We start from the raw sequence: 7,720 nt of genomic DNA on the forward strand, positions 1-7,720 counted from the left end.
GAAGAATTGACCATTTTAAGTTGTCTTTCTGAGCAGAGAGCCACATGCAGGGCTCAATCCCAGGACCCTGAGATCATGACCTGAGCCAAAGGCAGAAGCTTTAACCCACTGAGCCACCCAGACGCCCCTGTTAATGTTTTATTTAGAAATGTTGCACCTATATTCATGTGATCACTGTCTATGACCTAGTTTATAAACATCTGAATTGTCCTTTAAAAATGAAAAAAACAGGGACGCCTGGGTGGCTCAGTTGGTTAAGCAGCTGCCTTCGGCTCAGGTCATGATCCCGGCGTCCTGGGATCGAGTCCCACATCGGACTCCTTGCTCCGCGGGGAGCCTGCTTCTCCTCTGACTCTGTCTGCCACTCTGTCTGCCTGTGCTCACTCTCGTTCTCTCTCTCTCTGACTAAATAAATAAAATCTTTAAAAAAAAAAAATGAAAAAAACAAGGGTGCCTGGGTGGCTCAGTGGGTTAAAGCCTCTGCCTTTGGCTCAGGTCATGATCTCAGGGTCCTGGGCTCAAGCCCTGCATGGGGCTGTCTGCTCAGCAGAGAGACTGCTTCCACTCCTTCTTTCTCTGCCTGCCTCTCTGCCTATTTGTGATCTCTGTCTGTCAAATAAATAAGTAAACATCTTTTTTAAAAAATGAAAAAAACAATTGTGACTCTGTCTGGGCCTGCTGTCTTCTTCAGTCATAGCCTTTTAATCACCCTTCCAACATGTTATATAGCAACTAATACATTCATATTTTCTACTTCAGCTTATTCCCTTGGGGGATTTATATTTGGGGAGGAAATCCACCTTTTTTTTCTGCTTTCAAACATACTGCCATAGAAGTACAGGTAGTATTCCTTATAATTATTTTAATCTCTTTTCATTTCAATTTTACATACTTTTTGTTCTCCGTTTTTTCTTTAATCATAGAACCAGGGTTTGAACTCTAGTCTTTCTGTTTCCAGCCCCAGGGCTCATGACCTTGCTCCATACTATATACCCTTAAGGTTAAATTTGGTTGAATCTATAAATGTAAATCATTTTGACTGAGTTGACTGAAAAGATTAGTCAAGTGCAGAAATTAGATTTTTATGAAGTTTAAATTATCCCAATTTTTCCTTAAAATAGCTATCTTGGTACAAATAGAATCAGCAATAATATATTCACGCTTTGCAAAATCTTGGAGAATTTGAATTGTCTTCAATTAGCAAGGAGACCTCTTGTTTTCCTTCGTTATAAAATTGGTTTTTGACCAGGACCAATAATTTTCATGGAAGAAAGCAAAATCCTCTTTATCTGAGACTATAAATGTTATTTAATTCTTGAAAGTGGTATTCAAACTAACATGAGATTTCTTTCAGTTTAATAAAATACTACCTAATTAGGAAGAAGCTTTACTTCTATCTCGAGGGATATATTAATATCATTAAAATGAACATATGGTTGAGAAAGTTGTATGTACATTTATAATTTTGTTCCCTTCTGAATATGAAACACTATTTAATTAAGATTATTACTATCTTTAAAGCTTTTTTCTCAAAGGAAATGTTCTTCATTCTAAGCTACATATCTTCTTTTGGGGGAAAAAAAGCTTTTTAAGAAATCCTGAAATTCTACAAATAGATACACTCTGGTTGTATCCAAAGGGCGACTCTCTTCCTCCCTCCCTCATTATATTTCTATAGAAAATATCAATCAGGGCTGATTTTCCATGAGAAAACTAGAGAGATAAACCAATTCTCCATATAATTCAGGCAAAAACAAAAGAAAAGAGCATAGGGCCTGGCAGAAGGGTACAGAAAAGACCATCTTCTGGACTTAAATACAGACTCAGACTATCATCCATCCATCCACCTTGCTTTCTCCTCATTTGAAACATCTTCTCTTCCCCCATGGTCAATCTACTTCAATTTGTCCCATATTCCTCTGTTTTACCTCTATCTTAGAGATCCGCTTTCTTATTTTCTTGCCCTATGTATAATCTGATCTCTGCCTAAACAATTCTTCCAAAGCCTACCTTCCCTGTTATGAGTTTAACTGCATACAACAAAATTCATATGTTGAGGCCCTAACTCCAGTAGCTCAGTATGTGACATTATTTGGAAATTTGGAAATAAGGCCATCACAGATATAATTAGTTAAGATGAAGTTATACTGGAGTAAGGAGGCCCCCAATCCAATATGACTGTGTCCTTATTATGAAAAGGAAATCTGGCACAGACATACACACAGGGAGAGTGCCAGGTGATTTACAAAGGCAGGGATCAGAACATGCCAAGGAATGCCAAGATGGCCAGCAAACTACCCCCAACTAGGGGAGAGGCATGGAACATATTTGTCTTCATACTCTCTGAAGGAACCAACTCCGTCAACATCTTGATCTCAGACTCCTAGCCTCGAGAAGTATGAGAAAATACCTATTATTTAGGTCACCCAATCCATGGTACTTTGTTACAGAAGCCCTAGCAAACTAACATATTCCCCCAAATGTAATGGTATTTGCTCTACACTCAACCATGTTAATTTCTCACTTCAATTGGTTAACAGCAGTCACCAAGTCCTTGTAAAATTCTCTCCTAACACTGCAAAACTATAGTCACCTTAATGAATTCACCTTAATGAATCCTCACATCTACTCTTAGAAAAATGCTATCCTCTATCGCATTGTAAATGAGGAAACTGAGGCTTAGAAAGATTCAATATCTTGGGGCACCTGGGTGGCTCAGTGGGTTAAGCCTCTGCCTTCAGCTCAGGTCATGATCCCAGGATCCCCTGGGATCGAGCCCCACATCGGGCTCTCTGCTCAGCAGAGAACCTGCTTCCGCTCTCTCTCTGCCTGCCTCTCTGCCTACTGTGATCTCTTTGTCAAATAAATAAAACAAAATATTTAAAATAAAAGAAAGTAAAAGAAAGAAAGGTTCAATATCTTGCCTGCAAAGAGTATGAAACAGCTGAAATTCAGACTCGGGTGGGTCTGACTCTTGAGCACAGACTCACTCCCATACTGCCTCTCACTCTTTCTCCACAGAGAACAGGTCTGTCTCTACCTGTCTCCGAAAACTTACAGAATTCTGCTGCTGTTTTCTCTCCAATGCAAAAGAGCCTGTATTCTGTACCTCCAGAGCCATTTCCCTCCCATACTCCAAGTCTGAATTTCCACCTTGAACTCCTCTTGTCCAAAACCGAACCCTTCCTATATCCCTCCAAATATGCTTGGCTGACTCCTCTGCCATGCATTCTTAGAAACATCACAGCATTTTTTATTCACCTCTGCCCCCGGCCCCTTTTTATAATGTTTCCAAGTTGTGTTAATTTTACTCCTGAATGACTAAATTGTCCACTTGTCTCCATTCCACCTGCCTGAACCACCCCCACATCGCCTCTGAACTTGCTTTGTAGTCTATTTCTATTCATCTTGAATCATTACCACTTCCTACCCTCTATTCCAGTGACTGGTCTACCTGTCGTATATCCCCCACCAAACTATGAGCCCCTACAAGGTAGGAAATGTGATTCATCTCGGAATTTGCCATAGCACTTAACACAGTATCTAGCATATGGCGGGTGCTTAGCTAGTATTGACTGGCTTAATTTGTAAATTCTCTAAGTAAATTAATATATTAGCCAAACTGCCTATTAGACCATTTGAAATCCACAGAGCTCAGAGCAGCAAAACCGTGAAAGTAGATTCAGATCATCAAAATTGCCAGGAGATCTGATTCACCTGAGTCCCATTCTGATCTTGTCAAAATTTGTCATTAGGCACAGCAGTCCTACTTTTTTGTTCCTGTGGAACACTCCAGGCTAAACCATCCACTGGCACCAAAGCCCTTTTCTCATCATTCCCACCACACCCTGCAAGGTCAGAATATGTCATTATCCTTCATGTCTCAGTCTATGAGATGCTAGGTGGTACCTAAACCCCTTTGCAGTGATAATAACTCTTGCAGAAGTACTTTGAACTTGGCAGGTCACCCTGTTGTTACAAGCATTCCCATGCCCAGAGGCCACCACTAGGAGGCTCCAGCATGTCCCTGAAACCAGGCTGTTCAGCAAGTCTCTGGGAATGATGACTGGGGGAAAATTCCAAGTCTTAATTCCAATCTCTATATAAGGGAAAGCAGGCCAATCCCGATGGCCACTCACCTCAGTATATAGCTGGATGTCCCAGGGCCCGATACAGAACAGGTGTTATCTTATCCCTGCATATTGGAGATTCCTGGTGTGGCAGTTATGTGGATGGCCCTTGACTGCAAAACAGAAGAGAAGCATAAGAGCTAATCATCTCACAAAGGGAAGAGGGGCTTTGAAGAGTGCAGCATTTCCCTCTCTCTTTCTCTTTTTTTTTTTTTTTTTTTTTTTTTATTTGGCTTTGGTCAACTAACTATGCATACGAAGAGCGTCTTGGTGCTACTGTTAGTGCTTATGGCACAAACACACATAACCAAGTACCCCTTCTAAAATGCTCAGTGATTGCAGCCTTTGACATTTTACATATATCAAAGGGATCAAAGGTTCTTGTGTATAAGTAGAAATCCAGACCCATGAAGTATTTCATTCTTGGAATGACTGTAAAGAAAAAGGCAAGATCGACAACTTTATTTCCTTTACAAGCTTGATTTCAAATGAGGTATGGCAACTAAAGTCATTCACAAATTTTTGTAAATTAATATTTAGCATAATCAGAGAGTTGCTTCTAAATTGTAGGAAGAATCAAAAACATCTGGCAAGTAATATATTCTACAAATTGAAAACACTTAAGTCAGTTTTCCAGTAAGCTCAGAAAAGGAACATTTGAGCACGCCTCTAAATTGTCTTAGCATTTATACATGCAAACTAAGGAAAATATTGTACATTGTGGGAAACATAAAAACAATATTTTAAAAGAAGAAATAATCTTTCAACAATTCCACCATATACTATGATATCATATCTATACTCACACTAATCAAAAGTATTTATAAAATTTAATATAGCATGACTTTATTACAACACAGGAACCATGTACAAATAATATTTAAGCTCTTGAGCTTCCAAATAGTAAGCTTTGAGCCTTAAAAAAAGCATTTGGAGTAATATAAACTTTACTGCTTAAACAAGAGCCAAAAAGGCTAGGTGATGTAATTGGGAACTTAAGCAATCATCTATTTGCACAAAAATACTCATATTTCTAAATTGCATAATGTTTTAGAATAAGCACAGTTTTAATAGCTAAGGATCAGACTCTAAGTTTTGTTTAAATAAGTATTTCTCATATGGGAAGGCTGTTGACAAGACATCAAAACTTTGGGGGAAAAAATTAAAATATGGTCATTTTTACATTTGCCAAAATCCCTCTTTATAAACCACCAGTGAACAAATTTTTAACTATTCAGTTGTTTCTTATAAATAGATATAGTCCTACTGAGGATAACTGCATTTTTTAAAAACTTTTTTTCTGGAAAGGTGGACAACTAACACTATTTTCTATTCTTATTCAAAATGGATGTCAGTTAACATTGCCTTATGTAATTGTTGGTAACTCAGTATTAACATGCCAAGAAATTGCTGTTTGCCCCACTTCCCCAGCCCATTTTCTTCAATTTAAAGCAATAAAAAAATGCTAAAATTCAAAATTACATGTGTGTACATGTGTGTGTATTATGCTGCAATTTTTTCTCGTATTTTTTTTAAGATTTTATTTATTTATTTGACAGAGAGAGATCACAAGTAGGCAGAGAGGCAGGCAGAGAGAGAGAGAGGAGGAAGCAGGCTCCCTGCTGAGCAGAGAGCCCGATGCTGGACTCCATCCCAGGACCCTGAGATCATGACCTGAGCCAAAGGCAGTGGCTCAACCCACTGAGCCACCCAGGCGCCCTGTTTTTTGTTTTTGTTTTTGTTTTTGTTTTTTTGAGAGAGAGAGAGATAGCAGGGGGAAGGGGCAGAGGGAAAGGGAGAGAGAATCTTTTTTTTTTTCTTTTTAAGATTTTATTTATTTGACAGAGAGAGCGCAACAGGCAGCAGGAGTGGGAAAAAGAGAAACAGACTCCCCACTGAGCAGGGAGCCAGATGCGGGGCTTGGTTCCATCCCAGGGTCCTGGGATCCTGACCTGAGCTGAAGGCAGATGCTTAACTGACTGAGCCACCCAGGTGCCCTGGAAGAGAGAATCTTAAGCAGGCAGCAGACTCCACACCCAGGATTGAGCCCACAGGCTCGATCTCAAGACCTCACTGAGATCATGACCTGAGCCAAAAGCAGGAGTCGATGCTTAACCGACTGAGCCACCCAAATGACCCTAGATTTTTTTTAATTTAAAAAAAAAAACACTGAAATATGAAAATTTAAAAACTCTGCTTTAAATTTGGATTTGCTCATATTCCTGCATAATTTCTAGGGTGAAACTTTTGTCCTGGTTATTTTCACTCACAGATTTCTGGGAATATTTGTATCATGGTCCCTTTTTAAGAAGAATGATTAATTCCATCTTGTCATTAAGTCACTATACCCTCATCTTCATTATTATCTTCTATAAGGCACACCCTACTTCCATCCCTAAAATGTTTGGGAGTTGCTAAAGACAAATAATTGCAGGGACTACGCTGACACCTAGGGAAAAGTGTCAAAAAAAAAAAAAGTCTTTTGAATTAGAGCTCTTGACTATGATCAAAACTGTTGCCTATTTTTCTAGTACTTGATGTGCCCGTTTGAGAAACCTGCTTATCTTTCAGACTCTCCACCCAAATTTATCTTCTGAGTTACATGTTTTCAATTGCAGCACAGATGGACAGGATGACAAAGGAAGCTCTATGCTACAGGGACAGCTGTTTATTTCAGGGATGGCAACTCACAATACAAGGCCCACAATGATTTCCTTTGTGTGCGCTTTTCTGTTTTTTGGAATCTGCTAGGATCCTATCATCAAAATAATATGAAGCAGTTTGAAGATCTTCATTGCAATTCTCCCTACAAGTACGGGCTCTCTGGTGTTTGCTGGGTTCACCCTGACAGGCCCACATATATACTTACACAACTCTTTTGGTCTTGGCTTGATTTACTTTCCTGGGGAGAGATGAGGTTTCTGTAAAATCTTTTATCAGTTATGTCTGACAACGGGTCTTGCGGAAGACTTTTTAGACGTGTTTTTCTTGTCTTCTTTCCTTTTCATCAATAACTGACAAGAATAAAGATGAAAGAGAAAAGGCTTGATCCTGATGAGTGACATCTTTGGTTGGCTTGATGTTGCCTACACACTTTTGTCACGTTCAGAATGTTTGTTTTTAAGAGTTGTATTCTTTTGACAAGACAAGGTATGAAAATATATGAGATGTTTTTCAAAATATTCCAAAATGATGTGTTCTGAATTTTCCTTTACAGCAGTTTTCAAGCTGGTACGTTGCAACTGGTGGTACTTAAGACATATGATAGTAAGCTCCATTCACCCACATTTAAGTCACCACTATCTGCACATAAACCAATGCCAGGTGTTATCTATGGTCATACCTCAAGAAGGTTCATTGGAGAAGGGGAGATACAGGTCCTCAAAAACAAAAAAATTAAGCCACTATAAGAGCAAGTACATATTAGATGGTCAGACTGAAGATGGTTGTATCTAAGAGTAAGTATGCAATAAATATTCTTTTAGTACTATTACACATAGTACATATTACAATAATTTGATTTCAGTACAAGTAGTACCGGATATGTTTAGCAACACTGTAAGACAATTCAGCTATAATGGGTAGTGACT

At 38.9% G+C, this 7,720-nt stretch overlaps 1 long non-coding RNA gene across 1 annotated transcript in view; it reads right to left on the bottom strand.

Moving 5' to 3' along the window:
• The window catches only part of LOC116600342, a 130,800-nt gene extending 123,468 nt beyond the window's left edge, over positions 1-7,332 (bottom strand). The window contains exons 1-2 of the long non-coding RNA XR_004289593.1: positions 7,000-7,332; positions 4,140-4,243 (exon numbers count right to left, since the gene is read on the bottom strand). This is a non-coding gene — a long non-coding RNA (uncharacterized LOC116600342). The remainder of the gene's footprint in view (positions 1-4,139; positions 4,244-6,999) is intronic.
• Between the last annotated feature and the right edge of the window lie 388 nt (positions 7,333-7,720).

The sequence above is a fragment of the Mustela erminea genome, chromosome 9 (genome assembly GCF_009829155.1).
Source record: "Mustela erminea isolate mMusErm1 chromosome 9, mMusErm1.Pri, whole genome shotgun sequence".
Classification (NCBI taxonomy): domain Eukaryota; kingdom Metazoa; phylum Chordata; class Mammalia; order Carnivora; family Mustelidae; genus Mustela; species Mustela erminea.